At 41.5% G+C, this 26,383-nt stretch overlaps 1 protein-coding gene across 29 annotated transcripts in view; it reads right to left on the bottom strand.

Moving 5' to 3' along the window:
- RORA (RAR related orphan receptor A) overlaps positions 1 to 26,383 on the bottom strand; it is a 672,136-nt gene that overhangs the window by 244,952 nt on the left and 400,801 nt on the right. Inside the window, exon 1 of one of the 29 annotated variants that reach the window (XM_054687799.1) lies at positions 13,484 to 14,724. The exons of the other annotated variants lie outside the window; for them this stretch is intronic. The gene's annotated coding sequence lies outside the window, so the exon portion shown is untranslated. Of the gene's footprint in view, positions 1 to 13,483; positions 14,725 to 26,383 lie in introns of those variants that run through there. 29 annotated transcript variants of the gene reach the window in all.

Below are 26,383 nucleotides of genomic sequence, written 5' to 3' on the forward strand. Positions count from 1 at the left end.
CAAAGAACTTTGCAGTCACTATTTCATGTTCTCTTCACAACATCCCTATCCATGTTTGCAGATGAAGAAGTGGAGGTCTAGAGAGGTCTGATTTGCTCAAAGTCACACAGCCAGAAAGTAGTACAGGCTAGAGTCTGCCCCCAAAGCCCAAGAGACCATGTCTCTGTCAGGATCTGAGAAAGCATTCACGCTGCATTGCTGCTGGTCTCCGCAGCCTGTGTTTTACACATAAACCAGCTCTCTAAAATCTGTTATTTGAAAAGTTTGTGTACAATGAAGTAGTACACAGAAAATAACTGCCCAGATAATTTTCTTTAGGAAAAAGGAAAAACAAAATCTCATTTTCATTTCCGTTTCAGTCTATTTTTGCTAACATAATTTAGCCTGATTGCCATACAGCTCAGTTTTGTCTGGATCTGGTAACCAAACCTTTGTTAGCATTCTGTCCAGGTACAATAGCTGCTTTCAGCAGTCTCATCATTAGACTCTCGAAGGAAAATTTCTTGAGAGGAAGAAGAGGATATCAAACTGAGAATAGGTTAGAAGAATGAAAAATGACCATGGCTTGCACAGGTTTCCCCCACTATCTGAAAGTAAAAACTGCCTATTGGTATGATCTGGTTATATTTTGGGTTTGAAAATACTCAAAAATTTTTCCATATAAGTTAATGATAATAGTGTTTCCAGACCCAAAACATAACCTACCAGATCATACCAAATAGGAAACTTCTACTTTTGGATTATCAGGGAAACCTGTAATCTATTCCCTTTTGTGATCAGCATGCAGAAAACAGTTTAAGTTAGAAATTTTTATTGTTTACTTAAAAACAAGTTTACTTAAAAACTTAAAGCCAAGAAAAAGAAGTGTTCTGTTCCCACATAGTTGCTTCAGATGCAGGGAACTGGGAACTGGCTGTGACTCCAGGTCACATGGGCTATTCCCTCGCTGTTTATGTTCACAAAGTCACCAAGCCCAGAGACAGAGTCACCCTAGGGTTGCAGGGTAGGGAAGGATCCAAGCCTCCTTAGCTCCAGGCTGGGTGTCCCTCTCATTACAACATGATGAGGGATTATTCTGATGGGAAAGCTTTGTTGATGGAAGATATTTCAAAGCAGGCAGTTATTTGGGTGGAGAAAGGAAGAAAGAGGGGGACCGGACACAGAAGGACGCAGAGGACTGAGGAGCCCAGGAGAACAGGGGCCATGGCGAGAGGCTCAAGGAACACATCTCCTAAGACCCTTTAGCTGAATGTCTTTTCCCTCCCTCCCCATTGTCACAACCCTTCTGTGTTTTAAACCATTCAGCCTCCTTCAATCCTGTTGTCATGGATTGATTACTTATGTCAAATAACAGCAGCTGTGACTGGCACTTGTGTGAAGATAAGTGGTGGGAATGAGAAGTGTGGAAAATAGAAAATGAATCATCATTATTATTATTGTTTTTATTTAACTAGGTTTTGCTATTATAATAATAAATAATAATAATGAGACTAATAATAATGCTGAGAAGCTAACATTTGGTAAGCCAGGCAATTTGCCACGCATTTAAAACATGCAATCTTATTTCACCCTCTGCTATTCTGATCAGCAGTATTATTATCCTACTTGACAGAGGAAGAGATTTTGGTCACAAAGAGGTCAGCAACTTGACCAAAGTCACTAGGTGGGGTGAGTGGTTGCGCTAGGACCCAAATCCTAAAGATTGGCTGCAGATTCCAATACAAGAGCCCACACTCTTTACCACCATATATCAGGGTTTCATAAGTGTTACTGTCCTGAATCTTCATGGCAACAGGCTGAGCTGGGCATTGTGACCCCACTTATAGATGAGGAAACTGAGGCTCAGAAATGATGATCTACCCAAAGAGGGGATCAGAGGTGAAGTTCAAGACAAGAATTTAGACCACACTTCCCTTATTTCATAGGCCACTCAGTGAAACCCATTCTGAGCTATGGATGAAATTCTGTTTCCTGTGTCTAGTGTTTTATGGGTACGAGCCGGATAAGAAAAAACAGAACCAACAAAGTGTGCTAGCAGACAGGGGAGCTGTAAACATTTAGCACAGCTCCCCTGATCCATCAGTTCTGAGGTGGGCATCCAGGAGTTGGAGAAGGGTCACCTGATTGGACTGAGGTTTCTTTAACTTGCTAAATGAAGCTGGGGAGAGAGAAGGCCATAGGGGAGGTTGAGAGAGCACAAGAGAGTAAGCTAGTCATAAGGAATGAACACCTGGCAAAAGGAAAAATCTCTCAGAACAGCACAAAAACAACCAAAATTTTGGGCATCAACAAAACCTCATTGACCCGCAAAACCCTCCGGCTCCCCTCCTTCCCTTCCCTGATGGCACACTTGGAAGCTCTGATTTCATATCTCCTTTTACTTCTGGATGATGCACACTGACAAATACAGTATGTAAAATGCAGGGACGTGTGAAAGAAAAGTGTGGCGAGGGTTGTTTTCCATCTCCCAATAATAGTGTTTCAATTTGGTACCTAAATAAACAATCTATTTTAGTGGCTCCCCTTTGATACCTCGAATGTTCCCTTCTGTTATTTCTGGCAGTTCCCAATCCTGTGATGTGATTAGAGAAGATGATTACACTTACATAACAGCATCAAATTAATTTGCCGCCGAGCACAACAGCAGCAGGAAATCATTGGAGTTCTTAAATCGCTCCCCACCCCCACCCGCCTCGAGTTTATTTAAGTGACATCAAGGGATTAGAGCGAAGTCGGTCAGTAGAACACTGCTGGGAAAACAACCAAAACATCGACTCTGACCTTGTAAACCAAAGAGGAACAGAGCAAATAATGAAAAGTGCTGGTCCCAGGCCTGGTGCAAGGACCAGGGGTGAATCAGCCTCCTAAACACATTTCTGCCTCTGGGAGAAAAAAAAGAAACAAACTGTACCTTTCAGTAAAGATTCTTTTCTACTGCTACTCCAGCCAGCTGAGGACTGTCAAAACCAAAGACATTTGAGAGTTTGCTTACGTTCTTCTCTTTTCTTTTTGGCCCTTTTCAAGAACACTTGAATTTTTAATTCTACGAGCCCTGATTTAAAAAAAAAAACAAAACAGGGAAATAATGGAAAGGCAAATAGTATTGCTTGTGCTTTCCCAAAAGATTGGACAATAAGAGCTCAGAAAACCGTAGCACATGATTTCACCAAAGGCCTGGGATTTACAACTGAGGGCAGTAAGTGTGAGCTTGGAAAGGGGCTCACGCCAAGTCACATGCTTGCAATCACATATCCTGACTGCAGTTTTCAGTTCTGACACTAATGTTGGACAGTCATTTCAACTCTCAGTCTTGGTTTTCTTACCCAGCCGGGCAGATATTACCTTCTCTCATCTCTATTACAGAATTGGTGTTCACCCATCCATTCATTCTGTTTATCCATCCATTCGGCAAATACTTATTGAACACCAAGTCCATCTCAGATACTACACTGACCACTGGGAATACCAGCTGACTGCTCTAAGCCCTGGCAGCTCAGGTCCTAGGAGGGTGTGAAATCAAGGACAGTGGCGCACTGAGAGCCTGGGAGGGCAGGCACAGGCACTGACCTCGCCAAGCCACTGTGTATTCATTACTGTATCTAAATCTCACAACCATCCAGCCAGCACAGATATCCCTAGCCCTATTTTACAAATGAGGAGATGACCCTAGGTACTTTAAATAACTCTGTGTCAAATCAATTAGGAAGGGACAGGATTGGAATTCAAACCTAGGTTTCCTGACTTTGAAGCCTTTATGTTTTTTTTTTTTTTGAAACTGATAAACTCTAAAGCATTCTGAAAATACAAGAATTATTTCAAGCGTGTTTATATAAGCTATTAGTATATACAATTAAGATATCACCAAATGCACAATTTTTTTGTAATGGCCTCAATCCAGTCATGACAGCACTAGATCCTGGTAACTGCTCTGTTATACACATGGAATGAGTATTATTATTCCCATTGAACAAATGAGGAGGTCAAGTTTAAGCATTTTGCTAGAAACAGCCTGGTCAGCAGAAATCAGTAGATTTCTGGATGTTGCCTATATTGTGCCAATATTTTTGGGTCCTTTGGCCTCCCTATTTAGGTGGAAATCCACTGAGCTCCTTTTCCCAAAGTTGGTACTACTTCAATGAGATAGTTTGAGCCCTTTCTTGCTTGTATGTGATATAACATTACAACAAACAGGTACCTGCTAATTCAAGCTGTAGCAAGGTATCCATCACCTCCCTTGACCCTGATTGTTCATACGTCTCTTGACTAATTCATAAATTGGTCACCAGAAAATTCTTTGTACAATTTTACCCTCATGACTTAGCTCATTGCTCATCCTTCTGCCTGAAATACCTGCTCCCCAACTTCTACAACCCTCCCCCATTCTTCAAGGCCAATCTCACTTCTACATCTTGAGCATACATTTTCTCTATGCCTCTGTCAGCACCAGCATCCCTCTACTCTGAGTTTCCAAAATTCATTGACTGTTAGATAACTGAGCAGACACATTTGGAGAAAGTCCAGTCCTAACCCTTCTTATACGGATGAGGAGACCAGAGTCTAGAGAGGACAGAGGCCTGTCTGGGTGATGCTTAAGTTATAAGGAGGCTATTACTCCCCAGATTGCTGAGGCCAGCAATGATTCTGTTGGACCCTTCTGCCTCTCCCCTAATGTCTGTGGAACTGAATAGTGTATATCTAGTCTAAAATGGGTATTTGTCTCATCATCCCCCTTTTCATCTCCAAATCCTACAGTGCCTTTCATAAGCCCTAAAACATATCAGTAGTTCAGGAAGTAGTTTTGTAGTTAGAGATTGTCCATTACGGCCACTAAGCCCTTGATGAAAACTATCATTTTTATCTATAAAGTTGTTTGCTAATCCATCCTCTGTTGGCTTCCTCTCTTTTTCTTTTCTTTTTTTTCTTTTAGATTTTTATTTATTTATTTATTTATACAAGCACTGGGTACAGTCTGAAGTGCGGGAGGGCGAGGGAATTCACCAGAGCCAGAGCGGGGAACAGAACAGGCAGAATGATGAAATACACTGCTGAGGGGAACAGTGGGCAGCAGGAGAGGTCTGCGCCATGTGGGACCCTCGCCCAACGGCCTGGGATCAAACCGGCACTGCAGAGGCTGCGGGCAGCTTCACAGCCCAGTGCTCAACCACTGTGCCAACGGGGAGGCCCTCCTCTCTTTTTCTTGAAAATTCCACATTCTCCTCAAATTCCTCTTCCACCCCACTCCACACCTGTGCAGGGGACTTGGCCTCCTACTTCACCATGCTTCATTCATTGCTCATTCACTTCCTCTGTGAAGGTCTGCTGTTTGTCAGGCACTCTCCTAGGTATTGGAGATGCAGCAGTGAACAAAATGAAGTCCACCCTCATGGGGTGTGCCATCCTTCAGTGTCCCCCCCCTTCTCCCGCTAAATAACAGCTCCCATTGTGAGGAAAACTCAGAAATTCATTAAAAAGTTCCAGGATTGTTCACGTCATTAAAGGTGATAACAGGGTACATTTTACCTTATAATTAAATAGGTGGACAAATATAATGATTACTTAAATGTGTTTTCCATTTGAAAGAGAATTTGCCATTAGGCACCTGTAATCATGAGTAGGTCACTTTCCAATGTTGGGTGGTAAGTTAAGTATCACCAGCCACCATGACATTTTGACTGTCATGCAGTTTAAGACTATATTTTGTTAGTTGTTTACTGGATTAAGTTGTTTAATTTTCCAATGTAAAAGCCTTGGGGCAAATGCAAATCAAAGAAGAATGCTAAAGTATAAATTTAGAAAGTTTATGAAAAGACAGCTTGTGATAGGGCCTCCCCGGTGGCGCAGCAGTTGAACGCTGGGTTGCGAAGCTGCCTGCAGCCTCTGCAGGGCCGGTTCGATCCCCGGCTGCTCCCCAGCCACTGGTGGAGGGTCCCACATGGCGCGCAGACCTCTCCTGCCGCCCGCTGCTCCCCTCAGCAGTGTACTTCGGTCCTTCTGCCTGCTCTGCTCCCCGCTATGGCTCTGGTGAATTCTCTCACCCTCCCGCGCTTCTGACTGTACCCTGTGCTTGTATAAACAAACAAACAAACAAACAAACAAACACACAAATAAATCTTTTTTTTTTAAAAAAAAAGACAGCTTGTGATAGTAATTCTACAGAATCTCCTTCAGGTACTTTTTACCAGCTTCCAGTTATACTTCATTGATTGACCTCTCACATAATCCATTAAGATTACCCTATAATTTCAAAATCCAATGACAATCACAGAAAATTCAGTGTTGCTTAAGTCTAAATTGAGTTTTAATGATGTGTATAGAATGCTTATAGTATACATAATGGCCAAACATCATTTTTTATTTCACTACTCAGAAATAAAAAAAAACAAAGAATTAAAAAAAGATATGTCAATCTGACGTTACATATAAAAATAGATTTTTGACTGTTTTTGTCTGTATTTGATGTTAAATTTCAAGCCATAGTTTAACATTTGCTTTCCAAACTAAGCACAATGTTAGATGTCATTTGAATGCATGTTTTATAAGTTGTTGCTTCTTACATAATTAAAGTAAATTAAACCATGTGCATCACTTGTTAGATGGAACTCATTCAGAATTTATTATTATAATCCATGAATATCAGTAAATGTATTCAATTATTTTTGTAATAAAATCTTTAATATATACTGATCTAAAATGACACATCTTAAGACATTAAATTTCATTTTGCATTGTGTGCAAAATAATGAGATGATTAAAAAAATTCCAAAAATGTTAACAATGAAATGAGTTTATAAATTAAAAATGGTTGGGAACACTGTTCTAAGCTCTTAGCATCTATGCGCCTTCTCCAGGATGAGTCTCCTTTATGCACTATCTTTCATACTTTCTCTCTTCTCCACAGTCAATATTTTCCTTTCCACTTTCTCCTCCTAAATTTAAAAACAATATCAAGTCTCCCTATCCTTAATAGCCAGCCAAACAACTATAAGCAACATCAAGAAACCACCTTCTTAGCACTGTCTTTACCACAAGTTCCCACATTACACAATTCAGGAAACAATATTTTTCTGCAGTTTCTTCTTCCTCAGGGCCTTTGCACTGGCTGTTTCTTTTCCCCAGATGCCATTCATCAAACTCTTCACTTTTTTGGCTGCATCTTGTCATTCAAGTCTCACTTTCTCCAACAGATGAACAGCCCTGTTAAATCTAATCACTTTCCACCATATCACCTTCTTCTGATTCTGACTATTTATTACTATCTGAGAATTTCCTTACTTGCTTAAGAACAACTCCAACAAAGAGAACATTGTCTCCTCCCTGGAGGTGACCCCAGCACATAAGTGGTACCTGGGACAGAGAAAGTACTCACTATTTATTTGTTGAAGTATATTCATTGAATGAATGAACAGATGAATAAAGGATGATCCATTTCAGCCTCGTTCACTGGTTTCTTTTTCCTTCACTCACTCCTTAAGTGCTTGCTACCTTTTAATACTTTTTCTTCTCTCTTTTCAATTTCCCAGGGTGAGCACAGTAACCCTCAGAAATGGAGCACCCACTCATATGGAGGTGGCAAATACAGAGCACAGTACTAACAATACCATGCTTTTCATTACAGGGCAGACATTACTAGCAGATCTCAGCACTCTTTTCAAAACAGTCTAGTCCTAGTTCACATGCAGCTCCCGGCAGACTCTGCCAATCGATGGGAGTGGGCACTCCAGAGAAAAGCTATTGCTCCCCAATTCTATATATCTGCAGCACTGGGGTTTTCATACCCCTTTTTTAAACTGCCTCTGCACACTTCCATTTGTTCACGTCCATCATCTAGCCCAGTGCCTGGGACAGGGTGAATGCTCAGTAAGTGCTTTGTGCAATGATAAGCACATATTTAGGACACTATGCACTCAGGTAGTCTCCGCGGCTTGCCAGGTATAAAAGTGAGACTCCCCTATTTGTACTTCTCTCCTTTCAGAGTTGCAGTGGCAACTTGCCAGCCTGGAGCACAGTACCCATTTGTAACAAGTTACACATTTTGGCCAACAGTTCCACAATTTCACCCTTGAGTTCCTTCAAAACTCTTGGGTGGATGCCATCAGTTCCAGTGATTTATTTACCCCTAGAGTGTCATTCTAGGACATCCTGTCCATTCACACCAACTCATTCTAAGGCTTTAGATTTCTGTTCTCAAATACAATAGGTAGTGGGAATTTTCCCTTTCATTTCCTTAGTAACAGCCATGCAAAGAATTTGCCATGATTCTTGCCTATTTTTCGCTCATCTTTAAGGGGGTGATGATCACATGGGTCTAATTGATCCAACTAACTCTCATCTTTTACTGCCATTGGCATATACTAAAAGAATGTTTTCTGACTGGCATAGAAGTTTCTACAAAGCCATGCTCAAATCTTCTCCTGCAGCACTATGCCAACTAACGAAAATTCAGGCTGATAGTGCAAAAGGATTAAAGAGCTTTCATATCCAACAATTCATTTAATCTTCATGAAAACCCTGAACGATTGATAAAACAGGCTAGACAGATTATCATTTCACAGAAAAAAGAAACTGAAGTCCAGAGAGGTCAAGCGATTTGAATGTCACATAGCAAGTTAGTAGCTGAGCTGAGGCTGAAACCATTCATTAGGTTTACAATCCAGGGCTTTTTTCTTCTCTCTCCTATACCTTGATTCAATTGAATGGCATCAAACTATCTTAATGCAATCAAATGCTCAAAGAGCAGTCATTAGGACAACTGGAAAGAACTAACCCATGTCAAAATGGTTGATTCAGTGGCCACATGCAGCTCTGGCCTCATGCAGCAAAAATGTGCTCTCCTAGGAAATATTTTGCAAGGGGGGCCGAAGAGAACGAACTGAAAGTCCTGACCCACAGAGGCAGGCCCAGACTTTGTTTGAGGGTGAACACCATGTTACAGATAAATATATACACATCATTGTACATTTCAAGGCTTAAAAGTTCTTGTTGCTAGATTTTATCGTGAGGCTAACTGTATTCATTTTGGGACCCCCAAGTGGAAGCCAGGCTAAGGTGAGCACTGGGGCCATAGCTAGCAATTAATACATCGCCAAACAGGGGGAGAAGGGGGAGCAGCTTTGAGTTAGTGGCAACCACAATTCCCACAAGAGAAAAATGAGGAAGCTGAGTAGCTGGAAGGATTAAATACTGGTATTTCATTTTAGGATCAGATTTTGCGTGCAACCGCAGCTCCAGACCTGAAAGACTGGCTGTCTTAGATTCGTCCATAAACAGAGAGAAATCTGCCTTGAATGTAATCTGCCATTGTCCCTATTCTCTGATTAACCACGTCTATATATATTTTTAAAGATTTATTTATTTATCTATGCATAGAAGAACTGGGGTGTGGGCCAAAGGGGTAGGGGTATGGGGGTGAGAGGATTCACCAGAGACAGCATGGGGAGAGGCAGATCTACTGAGATACACTGCTGAGGGGAGCAGCAGGTGAGACAGGACAGGTCTGCTACGCCATATGTGGGACAGCTCCCTGGCCAGGGATCCAACTCAGGTTGCTGAGGTGACAGCACTGAGACTTAACCCCTAGGCCACCAGGGAGGTCCCCCGGTTAACCCCTTCTGGGCAGGATTCAAAGAACTGTGTGCCAAATGGTGCCCTGTGGATCTAGGGGACTGACCACTTTATTCGTCCTTCTATCAACACTTTTCCCCAATATTGTCTTGCCAGTTAAGCCAACCTAGTTAAGCAGAAAGGACCTTTATACTATCTTTGATATGAAGTAGAAAAATTACCATCTTACATCTTCTTTTCCCCTATCAAGGAGATACCAACTAAATGGTTATTTTTACTTGATTTTTTTGGGTACAAAGATCAGTCTGATAGTATTTTGGACTTGTTAGTCACTCACTAACTCAGTATTTGACATTTTTTAATGTACAACCTTGGACTGCTTTTTAATAGTTTTAAATTTGAACCACAAAAATCTGTGTTTTTTTTTTTTAATGTTTTAATTTGCTTCTTTCTGAGATCCCTCTCCGAGTTTTCTTTTTAAGTCTTAAAGTTTTTTTTCCTAATATTGCAACTTTGGAAAAACAAAGCACTCTTCTAAAAAATGTGAATTGATCATTGATGCCCAATCAAAATTCAGAATTTGCTAGAGTGGGGGAACTGTGCAGAGGTTGAATGTGGGTTGAACATGCTCTGGGCAGCCAGCAAATTTGTCTCCTACATTAAGTATATTTGCTAATGAAGGGAGCATTGACATGGGGCTGAGAAAGGATTCCCTAGGTCTGGTAATTTACTTGGAATAATTCATTAGCTGACACTTTTAGCTGTGAATTTATCTGGTAAATCCCAGGTCACCCCAACATTATGTGTAAAGAGGGTAGTGCAGTTTTTGTGCGAGAACTTCCTGAGGATGGATTAAAGCCCTCTCTCCCATAGTTACCCTGACTTGAGGGAGCTTCTTAATGAAGAGCTCTTCAGAGTCTCTCCTTTGTACAGCACTATATGAATATTTATGGAATATTCTATCTGTAAACAGCATTAAAATATAAACAGAGCATATGAAGAAATAAGAAGGCCATTTCTACCTAATACATAGCAGAGCTGTGACACACCAGGGTTCCATTCTTGGAATGGCTAAAGAACAGCACAGGAGGAAAAATCATTTGCTTAACCAACTAGGGGGCAGCCAACCCTGTGGTCTGGTGGGGCTTTGGTGTTCCTGTTCATTCAGTCTTCTGAGTAATTAAATGATATATATGTAGCTACACATACAGACAGATACACACAGGTACCTGATTATCACTGAAATTAGTCATCTGCTTTTGCAGGTAAAAGTGAAAATCAGGGCCTCGCCGGTGGCACAGCAGGTTGAGCGCTGTGCTGTGAAGCTGTCCGCAGTCTCTGTAGCATGGGTTTGATTCCCGGCCGGCCAGCGAGAAACCCACATGGCGCAGTAGACCTCTCCTGCCTCACCCACTGCTCCCCTCAGCAGTATCTTCAGTCCGTCTGCCTGTTCTGCTCCCCGCCCTCTCTGGTGAATTCTCTCACCCTCCCGTGCCTCTGATCTGTACCCCAGTTCTTGTATAAATAAATAAAATCTCAAAAAAAGTGAAAATCAGAATTTGCATATAGTTCAACCCAATTAGTGCTGCCCCATGTTTCTAGCCCCTTCTCCTTCTGCCTAGAGGGAGGAGTGGGGCACAGAATTATGTTCACCATGGGCTCCAGCTAGCAAGTTGAGCAAGAAAGAGAAGTGGGCGGAGGTCATTGTATGGAAACCTTCACAAAGACCAATTTCTGCAGATTTCCCAGATAGCATCACCTCTTCCAAGGCAATGGGATGAAGGGTGTGGGGGTGGCATAGGGGCTGTACACCAATGACATTTCCCACTTGCCAGTTGTAGTTGGGGCTGTGTGCTCTTGATTGCAAACCTCTGGTCCCTGTCCTAGGTGTGTTACCAATTTTCAAAGGGATTAGTATACAATAAAATACACTCAACAAGAAAACCACCCAGAACGCAATGAATCATTCTTTGATGATTCAAAAGGCACTTTGGTATCCTGCGGTGCCTTAGGGTCAGCATTACAAACATCAATTATATTATGGTAAGTGTGTGGAAGAGCCAGTTCACTAGAAGTACTAGTTAAGAAAGTGCTGGGCAACCTTCTCTTAAAGTATTAAAAAAAAAATCTATCCCAAGTCTCTGCTTTAAACCATGCTTATAAACCATTGTTTATATTCTCTCCAAAAATAATTCATCAGCTTAGAGAAATATTTATTCTATAGTATAACTGAGTATGTAAAAGTGAAATTTCCTGATTTTCCTTTTTTTTTTTTTTTGAGTAGACGGTTGAGTATACTTCCAGCCTTCTATCTTTATCATATATACCATTAATTAAATTCAAACCACTCTATGAAAAGTTGACTTTTTTTTTTTATCATAGATGGCACACTTATGCTTTGTTAAGTGTGAAATGCTGCTAAAAATGAGGAGATGTGACTCTACTGCATTCAAGCCAATGTCAAGTTTACTTTCTCCCTCCTTGCAAACCACAGCCACTGATATGAAGAAAAAAAAAATCTAGTCCTTGGAAATCTAGTTCCTGGGCATTTTTGAAAACAAATTAATTTGAAACATCTGCAAGAATTTGATCTTTAAAAACACAGGTGTCTAAAACTTCAGGGGGAAAATACACAAACAAGGCTTTGTGTTCTGTTTGTGAAAAATTGGTCTCTAGCAGAGATGAGATGTGAAAGGAAATGCAGTTGGCTTTATTTTTATTTTCTGAGGAGATTCCTTTTTTTGGCTTTCCACAAAGAATGGAATTCCTAGGCGAATCTCCTCAGATTTTTCAAAAAGCTGAACTATACAAAGGAATTCCAGGCAAAGTCAAGTCTCCAGGAGGTAGTCTAGCCTGAATCTGTTGAAAAAATTCCAGTTCTTAATTTAAATTTTAATGGTTGTAAGCCCAAAGCAGCCAGACATAAAGGTTATGGTATCAGGCTTGAGTAACCAAAGACAGATGTGTTGTCTTTCTCTCAAATGACAAGCTTAGGACTAACCCAATCTGTGCAGAAAGAGCACCAAGAGTTCAGGGAAAGAAGGGCAAGTTACTCCACCTGTGCCTTTAAAGAAATACATCACACCCATACACGTACAATGAAGGAGTGCCTCCAAGCCCCCTGCACACATATTTACTCTCATTACAATGGGTATGTAAGCCTACCTGGGGTCTTTATGAATGCCATTTTGCTGGAAGCGGCTGTGGCTCTGCAGCAGCATTTTGTAACTTCCACTAGTTCAGTATCATCCTCTTACTACCCTAAAATTAGGTCTCCAAGAGGGACACTATTGGTATTTTGTAAACTGCTGCTGCTTCTCCTCTTTCTCTGTTAGACATGGTCTAATGGGTTCAGAAAATGACATTCAAGACGCTGCTTTGCCAATTAGAACTTCCGCTACCTGATTCTTGAAGGACATAAGCATGCCTAATTGTGTGCTCAGACATTTTATTAAGTTGTTTTGAGTGCTAAAAGTCTCTTAACCTTCATATAGACCCATATTCATAAAAAATAAATGTTTTCAGGGAAAAAAAAAACAACTGGAGGAATAAAGGGCATTTAATTCTAAATGGAAGTTCTATTCATTTCCAAAATGCACAGAATCTTACCAGCCTACCAAAGCAAAGGCAGGCTGTAGATGTTGAAAGCTGAATTAGGAGACTTGCACAGATATTTTCCTGAAACTTACTTGGTAAATGCTGTCCTGGGCAGCTGAGGTGAGGAAGGACAGAACCATCTTGACAGGATCAGGGTTTAACTTTCAAACCATTTTTAAGAGTGAAATTTGAACAAATATCACTTAGATATTTTTACTGCCCTGGGTTAATTGGTTCTTGGGGAAATTCATGCCCAGGTTCCACTCCCAGGGTCACTATTTCATGCAAAGAGAAGCCTCCCTTAACATCAAACTCCTCAACTTACTTTCAGAAAGTTTCCTTTTCAAAGTTTAGAAGGTTACATGATATGTCAAACACTTGACGGGATCTAAGGCAGTGGAGAGACAAGATACGGTGCTGCCAGCCCTCCAAGACAGCCCCATTGTTAACCAACTCCAACTGTCACCAATCATATGGGTCCCCATGTGGGACACACTTAGCGTGAACACAACCTTGCCTCAGGAAGCATGTGGGAAAATATGCCAGACGGTAGCTCCCCATCCTCCCGCTCGAAGATGTTTCCCATAAACTGCACTGACTTGCCCATTCAGGAGCACCAAACCTCCCACCGGGCCTGCCCCTCCAATTCTAGATCATCCACGTGTGTTTCCTACCTCTGGAGACTTCTTTTCTGCTTCCTACTTTCTCGCTATCGTGCCAATCACGATGCTCCCCCTGCCTTCCCCTCCCCAAAGGCTCTCCGAGGCTGCTCCCTTTGTGATTGGCATCTCATTAATGAAGGGCTGGTGTCTCTCTCATTACAGTTACAGTGAGTGAGAGTACCTCAGAACTAATTTACTTGCTCTCACTGGGGAAGACACTTTCCTCCATCAAGAAGTTCACTTTCCTGCTGCCTGTGGCAAAAAAGAACCCGTTTTGTTTTAACATTAATAAGGTGAGAGAATAGAGAATTTCCAAAAGAAATTAAGAAAGGCAAGAGGGTAGGTGTTGGCCCGTGGAACTTTCCCTAAAGCAGGCCTGATGCTGGAGTTCAGTGAGGGACCTTTGATTCAGCAACATATGGACGACTCCAAAAAGCCTGACAGGCAAATGAGAATGCAGTCACACTGGGAGTCTGGGGTACGAAGCAAGAGATGTTGGTTCTAATTCTGGGTCCTAAGTCCCTGAGTGACCTTGGGCCAGTCTTTGATTTTCTCCAGTCCTCGATTTTATCATCAGTAAAATAAGGGGATTGAATAAAATGGTCTGTTAGGGTTTACTCAGCTCTAAAATTCTCATATTCTATAAATGGGACTCTGGACTATTTAAACTTTTTTTTTCCTGTTTGGAGTGAGTTTTTATCTCTGGCACAAATTAGAAATTCTTCTAGAATTAAAGAGCATGGAATGGAAATCATTTGGCTTCTCTAGCTGAAAAGGTCAACTAGATTCAGAAATGTACTCCAGGCCTGCACCGTCTATGTGGAAACCTAATTAGAGATCATACTTCATTGGCTAAAAGGGATCAAACTTATCCAAGCTTTCATCTAGATATGTATTTTTAAAAAATTACTCTGAGTTACTAATTCATTTATCTTTCAACTTACAGGAAATTCCACTCATTGATAAAGCTCCGCTTTGACACTCCTGCTCAGATAAAATACCTACCTTTCCATGCACATTACTTTATGATTGTGCCCCTTTATCACGTTGTGCTTAAAATGCCTTGTCATTTAAGAAACCATAAAGAGGACAGCTTAAAAAATGTATCCATCATTTACTAGAAGACGGTTTCCATGCCTGGAACCAGTGGTTTGCTTCCATGAAAACTGCCAGCCCAGAGACTGGTACCAAAAAGATGGTGCCCTGTGTTGCCTTGACCTGTATGAATGGGAATGTTGGTGTCCAGCTTCAGTGGGTGACAAAGCAGTGGGAAACGCTCCCGTTATGAGGGAAAATTCTGGAATCCAGGGCACATTCCTAATTCCTCTCTCTCACCGATACGGGCTGTTGGTGAAATGAAAAGTGTGTTTTTTTTTTTTTTTTTTGAAAAGTGTGGTTTTGTACCTTCGATATGTATGGGTTGCACTAGCACTGCTTGCTCCCAAGATACCCCACAAGCCAAATGAAAATAATTCAATGTGTGCCTGCCAAGTCAGACCTGGGAGTGTTTGAGATCAACTCAGAATCACGGTCTTCCTGCCATTCTCAAAACTATCAACTATCATACCTAATTCTACCTGTTCCTAAGTATCGCCTTAGGGCACTGACAGCCTTTTCTCCTACTTACAGTATTTGAATGAAATTAAAACTAATCCTCTCTGGCTTGGTTAGGTCTTGTGTAAGATTCCCACACCCCACAATCTGGGCCTCACCAACATGGTGTTAGAAGAGATAGCCAAGCTACCACACCTCCCTCACGCTTTGGACGAGGTTCCTAGTTTTTTTGCCTCCTAAGTGGCAGTTTTGAGAACCTGAGTCACAGATCCTCCCTGTGCAAATCCTTATATTCTACATCTCCCAGCCAGAACATTGGCACCTCCTTTCAAAAGCCAGCAGAGAAGGATGAACAAAACATCTGTGCCCCTGAGGATGAAATTAGGATCTTCAGATTTCCACCCCACAATTTCACCAAGCCCATGCGGCCCAGCTTCATTTCCACCTGTACCATGGTGTGTAAACCCTCTAATCCGGGCATTTTACTCACTTCCCCCGTAAGAAGAATAAATAAGAAAAGAGAATCAAAGGGAAGAAGGCAAGAGACGGGGGACCAATTTTCAGGTCATCCTTTCCCTTCTTGAAAGAAGGAATTTGCCTGCAGTGTCTGTAATTTAGAAGGTTTTAATGAATGGCTTCTAAATTATTTATTACTCATAGAAAGCTGTAAACATCCCTCCCTAACCCATTATGAAATTATCTGGGCAGGAGTCAAATGGTTCAAACATTTGGCACTTTTTACTGGACTGTTGTTGAAAATAGTTCTGATCTCTGAATAAAACTTCTTTCTTTGCTTGTTACACAGGATTTCACAGGAGCAGGTGAGTCTATGTATTTGATTATTGACTTGAGATTGTCAAAGCCATCTTAGCTTCGTAATTTGCTCTTTTGCAAATGTCCAGCTTCATAAGTGATTCCAAAATTAGTAAAAAAAATGAAATAAAGTAAAATAAATTAAAAAAAGGCATCCATAGAATATACAAACTGGATATTCAAGCAGAAGTGTTTGAAATGCCTCAGCCTCATTTCAAAGAGCTTCCTGCTGTCAAGCCCAAACACCCAGACAGGTAGACTGCTGTGAAATATGTAGGCGATGCCTGCTGCCTGATTTTCAGATGGCGAGCAGACATTTGAAAGCATCAAAGCTCCCTGTATAGATGTGTGTACATTAATCCCTGCCTCTGTGATCTCCACACTCGCCTATTGTAACTTGCTGTTTAATAGATTGCCAAACTTTGCCCTTCACAGACTGCACATTTTTTTTCCCAAGGACCTGCTCCTCTCCCAGGAGCTTCTTGCTGGGGCCGAGTTTTAAAAGTTTTCATTCCTGGGCTTGTGCGATGGCACTGGGTCACTCTTTGAATTTTGCACTTTTGAACACCTCCCTTGTTGGCTGGCTTTTCCTCGCCCTTGGTGCCAATGTCTGTATGTGGTTAAAGTCAGTGCCCTCCAACCACGGCGCATCCGCCATGAGCCAGCCCTGATCTGAATCATTAGGACCACAGCCCTTGCCCTGCAAGAGCCTGTAATGTGGTGGGAGAGAAGATAGAGATCAAAGGCCATAAACTGGCAGCCCACAGGTAGTATATGGCCCAGAGACATGTACTGTTTTGCCTGCACTGTGTTTTAAATTTGGATTAGTAATTAACACAGAAAAGTAGAAAATTTTACTTGGAAATCTCTGCATCCAGGTTCTCCTGGAAAATTGCAAGATGTGACTGTGCAGGGCTCCCTTCAGCCTGGGGCCTGTTTCAGGTGGGGCATATGTCCTTTTTCGACTGAGTTGAGTGACAGTGCCTGCTGAGTGCCTTAGGTTTGGTTTTCTTAGTATCTGTATTACCTGCCAGGTGCCACTGGCCTTTTGAGCTTGTGAATCATGATAAGGACACACACTCAAGCAAACAACAACAATTGGCATATTTGGGGACACCTGCAGGTACTTCAGAGATGTCACTTCAGTTGGTGTTCCAACATGCCTACCAGGCTGGGTTGCAGTACCCACTTTCCATGTGAAAAAATTGAGGCTTTCTACTTCCCAGTAACTTGTGTTATTTCACACAGCTGATGAGAAGAAAAGATGGGAGTTGAAACAAGGACTAATGGTTTTGAAGCATTCTTCTTTCTAATTAGCAATGCATGAAAGCCCTGGGAAGGTGCACAAAGTATACTGGACCCATGATCTCCTTCCACACTCATTCTGCCCTGGACTAGCCACATCGAACTTCTCACTCTACTGGATATTCTTGATCATTTGATCATTTCTTGCCTTGACATAATCTTTTGCCTCTACCTTGAATGTTCTCTCCTCATCTTTCCTTCTGCACCTGGCACCTCCTCCTCATCCTGCAGAACCAAATATAATTGTCAGGTACTTTGCAAGGATTTTCATGACATGCCTGAGTCATTTACTCTGACCTTGCAGCTCCTGTAACCTCCATTCTTACTCAACTGCCCTGTGATAAAAGGCCTAAACATATGTCTCCTTTCACCTGATGGTCTGTTCCTTCTGGGCAGGACCATAGTTGATTCATCCCTGTGTGTGCCATGCCTGACACACATAGGAAGAAGTATCCAACACAGTGTGGTCTATGGCGTGGAGGTATCTGAACCATACATTAGTAAAGGTCACCTTAGGGGAGTGAAATAAATTGGAAGGATCAACAGTAATTTCCACTTATGTTTTGGACTGTTTTCTCATTGTCCCTCTCTGCATCCACACATCTCCTCCACATTCTCTACTTAATAAGACATCACCACTCAGTCTTCTGTTGCCAGATGGTTGAACATACTCCCTACTTTGAATACCCAGATAAGTTCACCAAGTGGCTTCAATTTTGAAATACATCAGAAACTTGCTGGGCAATGTATGGGTAATGAGGAGCTGGCATATGTGCACTGCAGGATCGTGACAGGGTTGTATAGTCAACCAGGAAATGACTGATCCCACCAAGAGCCAATGAAAATACCTGGAAGGAAGGCAGGGATGCCCAGGTGTGAGAGGTAGGTGGGTAACTTCTCTTTCCCAAGTGGGTTGTGGGAAACTGAATACATACTGACTTCTCTCCAAATCACTGACTGAGCCTCAACTGAACTTCCCTTTTTATTCTCTAGCCATACTATTTTTGACTTGTATAATTGCTGCTACAGCTAACCACTAAAGTCTTCATTTAAAACAAAATTAATATGGAATAGCATAAACGGGGAACACACCAAACTGGAGATCAAAGCTTAAACTCCACCTCGCACCTAAATCATAAGTAAGTGGTGAAATTGAGAGCAGGTGCACTGACAGACAAAGGTGGAATGCTGCCCTGAGAAGATGGATTTTTATTCTTTCTAATGAACTCATCACATGCAGACAATGAGAAAGGACTGACCAGGTGGGAAGGAGGAGCTGACTTTGGCAATGAATTATTAAAGGTGGGAAATGAGTCTTCTCACAAAATGGTTATTGCAGGAGGATACACCGTAAAGATAGTAGTAAATTTAGGAGTTTCAATCAGCATGTTTTCATTTCCCATTCCAAACAAACTGTCACTGAATGTGGACTACATGTGTGGTTATTTCTAAACTGTGAACAGTGAACACAGCCCTTGAAACTTCAGCCATTAGCATAATCGGGCAGCTGCTACCCTATCCAAGGTTGGTGTATAGCAGAGATCAGCTCTTTTGAATTATTTTTCCTAGTGTGAAAGGAGAGTAAAGGAAGGCCACTTCTTTCCCTTAATAACAGGTTCCTAACTGTTAGTGCCAGGAAGTTAAAGTACAATGGGAAATTAACTTCCATGATCAATATTTGTTAAGCAAAATACTCTTTAATTGAGTTAGAATGAAAGTAAATGTGCAAACTGCTATTTAAGATAACTGTCTTGATAAGCCTCTTGCAAGAACAATATGAAGCAGAAAACTTGTTAACTATTGTGTCTTCTTTAAATTCTCCAGGGTCGGGTGCTCTTAAGAGGTAGGTGCTAGGGAGGGGGAATCTGGACTAGTAATATCTTGATGAAGTTGCAAAAAGAGAAGAAAAAAAATCAATTCAGTTGAACACTGTACGCTGACATCTGAATCTGTAAACCAAGATAATTAGAGTGACTCTACAAATTTGGTTAGGGTTTAACAGATCATCTTAGACTAATAAACAGTCTCAAATGTTCTGGTTGCCATGTGAATAAAAGTGGATGCCTTCTACCTGGTGTGGTCGGGAGTCAGATATTGATGTTACAAATGCTGACGCTACAGGTTTTCCTCTCTGACGTCTGAAGTCCATTTGGAATCACCCTAAAACCCAATACGAGCAGTTTCTGTAAAACTCAATCAGTCCAGCCTCTTTGAGCTTGGACCTCCTCTGACCAGGCTGGACTTTTTTCCTTCTTCATTAATGATCAGCCACCCAGTGTTCTCCTTGAATTTCTTCCAAGCCTGCTTCCTACCCCTTGCATTTTCTTGCTTTTCTCATTTTTCCTCTGTTTGCTGACTCTCTACTTCCCCCTCTACTAAATTATGCTCTATTATTTCCACAGCCTGAAGAACTCACAGCTGAAGCATTATTTCTAACCTTATTTTGTATTCCTAGCATGTGCTATAACCTGTTTTGAGTTTTATTTGCAGCCAAGATGCTGACACAGCTCCAATTTTGTTTTCATATTTTGATTGGGTAGGAGTGTTCATTACTGCGTGTACCAGGGTAGGCAAGAAAAGTCATTTGAAAAGGCACAATTTACACCTTCATTAAAGGGTTTTTTGTTTCTGAATGCTGCCTGTTTAAATCCTCAAAACTACAAATGTTTAAAAAATACATTACTTATTCTTTTTTGGAGACAAAAATATTTTAATGAAAATTATATATATATATATATAATATATGATGAAAATTATATTATTTTCTTTTATGCTCTCTATGTCATACCTATTACGCCTTACCTCTCTTTGTGGATCTTAACTGTCCAGCACACACAGGCATGTGCAGAAAGCCTGAGAGCCCAGGGCTTGTCAGAAGGATGCTTTTAAAACCCAGCTCAGTCCTAGGGACAACTGCTTCGTTGGTGACATTGTTGAATTCATGGTTCATGTTAATCTCACATCTTATAGCCAGGTAATTCATGCATTTTAGCTATGGGAACCCCTTTGATGAGGCAGTGATTTCCACTGAGCCTTCCCATAAAGGAATGCATAGGATGAGCTGAGGTTTCACCGTTCTTAATATTTGATTCTCACAGCCTTCCTTTTTCAAAGAGAGTTATCATCGTGGGACCCTTCTACTCTGAAACCTTGAAGAGTTTCTCAGCTAGGTTGCCAGATAAAATACAGGATACCCAGTCACATTTGAAATTCAGATAAACAATGAAGATGTTTTTGTGTAAGTATGTCCCATGCAGTTTGGGGGACATACTTTTATCAGAAAAAATTCTTTTATCCCAAAATTCAAATCTAACTAGGTATCCTGCAAATATATATAATTTTTTTCTTTTAAAATATGGCAATTCTACCTGCAGAGGACAGGCATTAACTCTTCAGCTAGCGCATCACCAGACACTGACCTGATCCTTTTCTTTTTGCCTTCTTTTCTGTAATTTCTGGCCTCACCTCCCCACTACAAGCCAGTGTGCCGTTTGTTAGTTTCTGAATCTGGGTTACCTTCCCCATCTGGAAAACCTACTCCCCTTCACTTTCCCTGTTACTCAAACATGCTTCCTCAGGGAAGTCTCAATGAAACACCCATTGAAAAAGTCATCTCTTGCTCCATTTATAATAGATGAGAAAGTTCTCTTCCTCTGTATCATTGATTGGTGCCTCCCACACACGGTCAGCAGCTCTGTCCTGCATGTCACCTGTGTGTTGTATTCTTTCCAGGAAAGCCAAGCTCTTGCACGGATGTGGCTTTGCCTGGCACCTCTACATGTGTTTCACAGAGTCTAGCACTGGGCTTTACATTGCTCATAAGGTATCTACTGATTTAATAGGTGACTCCTGATGGTCACTGAGCTTCTCTCTTCGGCAGCTTCAGTGTTCTCTTACTTATTTTCTTTCATCGAGGAAAAGCTCAATGCCTCTTCCACAATGTGCGCCAACCCCCCCCCATACACACACACTTAGGTTTGATAAAATGTCCAATGGCAGATTCATTGCTTATGGCCACCTGAGTAAATAATGCAAAACCTCTTATGTGGACAAGACACTGATCTCCCTCAATATCAGTTGTCCCATCTGGGACAGCAGCCCAGTACCCACATACCTCCGAGGGTCACGGGGATCCAAATGATCTTTGGAAAAACATAGCATGGTGTGTATTTAGTGGTGAGTATAGGAACACGGAGTATATAAACTTCTCAAGTATATTACCACTGACATTGCGTGCTTGGGTTTGTCATGAGAATGTTAGGGTTAATGCTAGGATCAAATCTTCAAAGCATGGCTGATGAGGTGGGAATTAAAAATCACATAAGCAGAGTCCTAACCGGCTGGAGAGCCAGTGGCAGGATTCTAACCTAGGGTACTAAGAAAAGATCACTGGGAATTTGCAAGCTATATTGCATGATTGTTTTTATTTAGAGAAGGAAATTCTCAGAACACTGTAGTGATACTGGCTTTAACTCTCTTTGCAATAGCTCTCAACTTTTTTCACTTTTTATTTTGTCTTTCCTCATATCCATATTGGTTCCCATACCTTGTGTGAGTTTTTTGGTCATTTCATGAACCAGGGATTTTAGATCAGGCTTCTGCAAACCTTGTTAGGAACTTGCTTTCCTTTTTGCTCTAGTTGCAATGCAGTAAAACATTGGGACTTTTATTTACCTGGAGCCTTCACAGTCCTGGGAGCTACACGGGTGTGTGTGCTAGCCAGGACTGCCCAACACTTGTAAAACCTCGTGTTACTGCTGGATCTGCAGGCCATCTGCACACTGAGGTTCCTCCTCCTCACACCCACATTCCAGGCTCAATTAGTGGAATCCCAGTCTTACATCCACACCACAGCAGCACATTAAAATGTCTCCGATTAAGCCCTGGATTAGCATGTGCCCTGACTTTATCTTAATTGCCGATTAAGATTAATCCCTCTAGGGATTTTTCCAGGGCTGCTTTATTACCATGGGGTGAATCATTATATATTTTGGGCTGCAAGTTCCATTTAGCTTCCTTTGACTCAAATGGGAGACCCACAGTCTCCTGGTGTCTAAGGAAAAAGCTCTTCATTGTTCTCTGAAAACTTGCCCCTGACAGGTCCTTTGCACCAGACAATTGGAGGTAAGGGGGATGAAGCCTTGCCCCATCGTGACAAGTCTATGAAAGTTGGAGCACAGGGAGCCATGGGTTTTGGGGGTGAGCTCTTGGCTTTCAATATCTCTGGTGAACTTTGAGCCAAAGAATGATATTCTTGATAAACTTTGTGTTGGCTTTATTATTCACAATGATTTAAATTTTTTGTTCTTGCCCCTGCTTTTTCTTTCTAAATGGATAGAACCGTATACTAACCATGTGAGGAAAGGAACTTGATACATACACATACACACACACACACACTCATATATACAAATATATCATGGTCCTTTAACACTAAATTCTTCACTGTATTTTTTTCTAATAACAAATATTCTTTTACATAACCACGCCTGAGTTATCAATTTCATAAATTTACATTGCTATGATAATTGTATCTACTCTACCAATACTGGTTTATGTTGCAATCTGGTTCACTTAATGATACCCTGGGTACTTGTTCAGATCTCCTTACAAAAGAAGGGGCGGGAATCAAGAAGAGATGATCTTTTCAGGAAAGAGCAAGAGAACTTTCCGTCTTTGAGAGAAATGAGACCCCAAAGAGAGAAATGGTGAAGGTCACATTGTGGGAGCAGAGTCAGCTGCTCAGAAGCTCAGGCAGCCTGCTTTGCCCTTCCTCAGACAGTGTTCTGCAGAGTTCCAGGGCACACTGGGGTGAATGGTGGAGGGGCAAGAACTGGCAGAGTGACTGCTCTCTTCTCTTACCCACTGTCCCTTTAGTTTGAAGAAAAAATTCTACTGCTAACAAGTTTCGAAACTGGTCATGGAGAAAGAAATGTAGTTAAATAAAAGACCAATAAGGTCAACTTCCGGCCATTGAGCTGAGACGCACGTACAGACCCGAGGAAGGGCCAGGTCAGCCTAGACTCCAGAAGCACTCAGAGCTTTCGCCCAATCAGAATTGGCACTATGCTACCTGGAGAAAGAGGCTCCCCCACTGCAGGGACCAGGGGTTGGGGTTGTTTTAGTTTTAGGGGTATGCACAGTCCCTATGTAGGTGATGTATAATAAAGACTCAATGATACCTCCACCTATGCCACTGAAATATACCTTCTCATATTTAAGATTCTAATAACTCCGGAGGCATAAATAGGGGTAATCGGCAGCAATATGAAGATCACTAAGGTGGAGCACAGCTGAAAGGATGTTGATAATGGATGTGCCTTGAGTCAGAAACCATGAACTGGCTGAATCCCATAGCCATGGTTTCTGGAGGTTTCTGATAGGGCATTTCTTTGCCTTAGACCACAGGGAACCTCTTAATGCTCTGGATAAAGTGGTGAACTCTGACCTGAAGAAAAATACTCTTGATATGCTCAGTGTTGGCACTATTGTTCAGTAATTATGATTTACTCAATTTTTCTCTCTCTTCCTTTTGCTTTTTCTGTGTGGAGATATATATATATATATATATATATATATATATATATATATATATATATATATATATTGGGTTGTTTGTTTTTTATCAGAGTATCTGGGTCAGGTAAGCCTATGTAGTGTTTATCAATCAAGGTCAGTCTTAATATTCATCCTCAAATACTACTGCCCTATTTCATGATTTCTTTAGCTAAGAATTGGTCTCAGAACCACCACTGAAAATGATTTCATTCTCAGAAGCCATTACCAGAGACCTCAGGAGGATCAAGGAGGTCCAAACTCTTTCTTGAATTCTCCACCAGACATACCTTTTGAAAGGCTCCTCCTCACCTGGTTGCTGGTATGCCTGATAGAAAAGAGAGCCTCTCTATTGCTTTCTTACATTGCTTACTGCCCTGAGTAGCCATCAGGTCTAGCATTTGAGAGTCTCAAGGGATATACCCAAATCTAGGTCATTCAAATGTCTCATGGCCTTCATCCTTCTTTGCACTGAGGTCCTGAGATGCCACATTTGTGTCTGTCACGAGTGATCCTGAATGGACTTGTCATTTGCAATCTCTTTCTAAATGTTCTAGTCTGCCCCTCCCTCAGTAATCTTATTTTTTTCCTGAAGCAGAGCATAAGCACTGGGGGCAAAAGCTTTCTTTGTTGAACCCACATGATAACCATGTTCCTTAGATTCTATTACAAAACAACCATTGGCTTTAACTGGAAACTTGAAAATTGAGGGTAATTGTAGTATCAATTCATGATTACTCAACACATTTCCTCAACTTCCTCTGTGACTGATACTTCGAGCCTATTACTGTAACATTCTCTGAGTAAAGTATGTTGTCCTGAAACAGGTTACTAGTGGGGTCTCAGACACCTCACACCTCTAAGGTTTCTCAAGTATGAGTCACCTGGCTGCCAAAATATCTTCACCCTCTTCTTTCTTCTTTCAGCCTTTCTCTCTTCAGTTTCCTCCACTTGCACTGAGCTTTCTGGATTTGCCTTCAGCGTTAGTAGTAACATGACTCTAAACGAATGGATTTCCACGTTATTCTGGTCCAAGCTGCAAATGATTAGATTCCCTACCGAGCCCCGATGGCAGTATTACGAGGCTTTAACTTGATGGGACTGACTTCGTTAATAGAATTCTCTCTTCAGTTGTTTGACTATGTTAATGTTGCTAGAAGGAAAAAAACTGATTTTCCTATATGTAAGCTATTTTCAAATTTGTGTGGGGGGTTCTCCTCAACAGATCTGCAGTTTTCTTCCTATGGAGACACTACAATTACATGCTCATTTTTTTTTCTCCTTATAAAAACTAATATCTTGCTAGGCACTCTGCCAAGAGTACTTAGATTTAGTTCTGATAAAGGCTCTTCTTGGATATTTCTGGTCTAAGTTTTAAGACCTCTTTCCTCATCTCCCTTTTCTCCTCATCCCTCCCATAGCACCCCTACTCAAGGCACACTTGTGCACACACTTCGTTTATCACTACCTTGGAACAGATCTGAGCCAACATGTTCCCAGGGGAGAAACAATGGTCTCTTTTTCTATTAATAAGTGTGTTGTTGCAGATTCATGGAGGGCTTAATTTAATAAACATGGAAAGATGAATATGCTTGTGGGACATCAAATCTCTTTAGGTTTAAAATTACTGACATAAAAGAGTTATCTTGTGAAGCACCCCAATCCTTTCATGGCTCGGTCATTACGGAATACCATGTAGCCCGGGATGGAGCGGGGAGGCCCCTACACTAGGCTTCGATTCCTGCCCTTTGACTCCATCTCCTCCATCCCTAAGGGCCAGGGGAGAAGTCAGATCTGCAGACGTCAGCAATGTCTGTGTGTGAACTAACTAGTTCAACCTCAAATTCTGTGGCTTAGTCCTTATCGGTAATTCGATGGGAACCTGAAACTTTGTTGAAGGGGAGGTATTTTGCTGGCTCAGTTAGAATTGAGTTTAGACAGCACCCAGGATATCATGATAATCAAATGGCTTGAAGTGAAGGGACTCGGACCAGTGTGAAAGGGAGAGCCTCTCCCTCCACTGCCCTCCGTCTATTCTCCTCTGCCTCCTCTGCCACTTTCAGTGCACACACGTTACACTGCATCCCACCCTTCATGTTCCTGACCTCACATTTCTTACTATTGTGAGGAAAACAAGAGTTGACTTTACATTGTGATTTAATAAGAACCATCTCCCTTACTGACCATGTCTTAGACCTGGCTCTCCAGTACTCCTGTGAGTTGAAACAAAGACACCAGCAATTCTCACCCTTCCTTCCCCAGCCCCCCAATTCTTAATCCATGGGACAGACATTGCTAATCAATCATAGAATTCTTACCAAACAGTCCCCAAATTC

This window comes from Talpa occidentalis, unplaced genomic scaffold (genome assembly GCF_014898055.3).
Source record: "Talpa occidentalis isolate TD23 unplaced genomic scaffold, MPIMG_talOcc4v2.1 talOcc4.11, whole genome shotgun sequence".
NCBI lineage: Eukaryota > Metazoa > Chordata > Mammalia > Eulipotyphla > Talpidae > Talpa > Talpa occidentalis.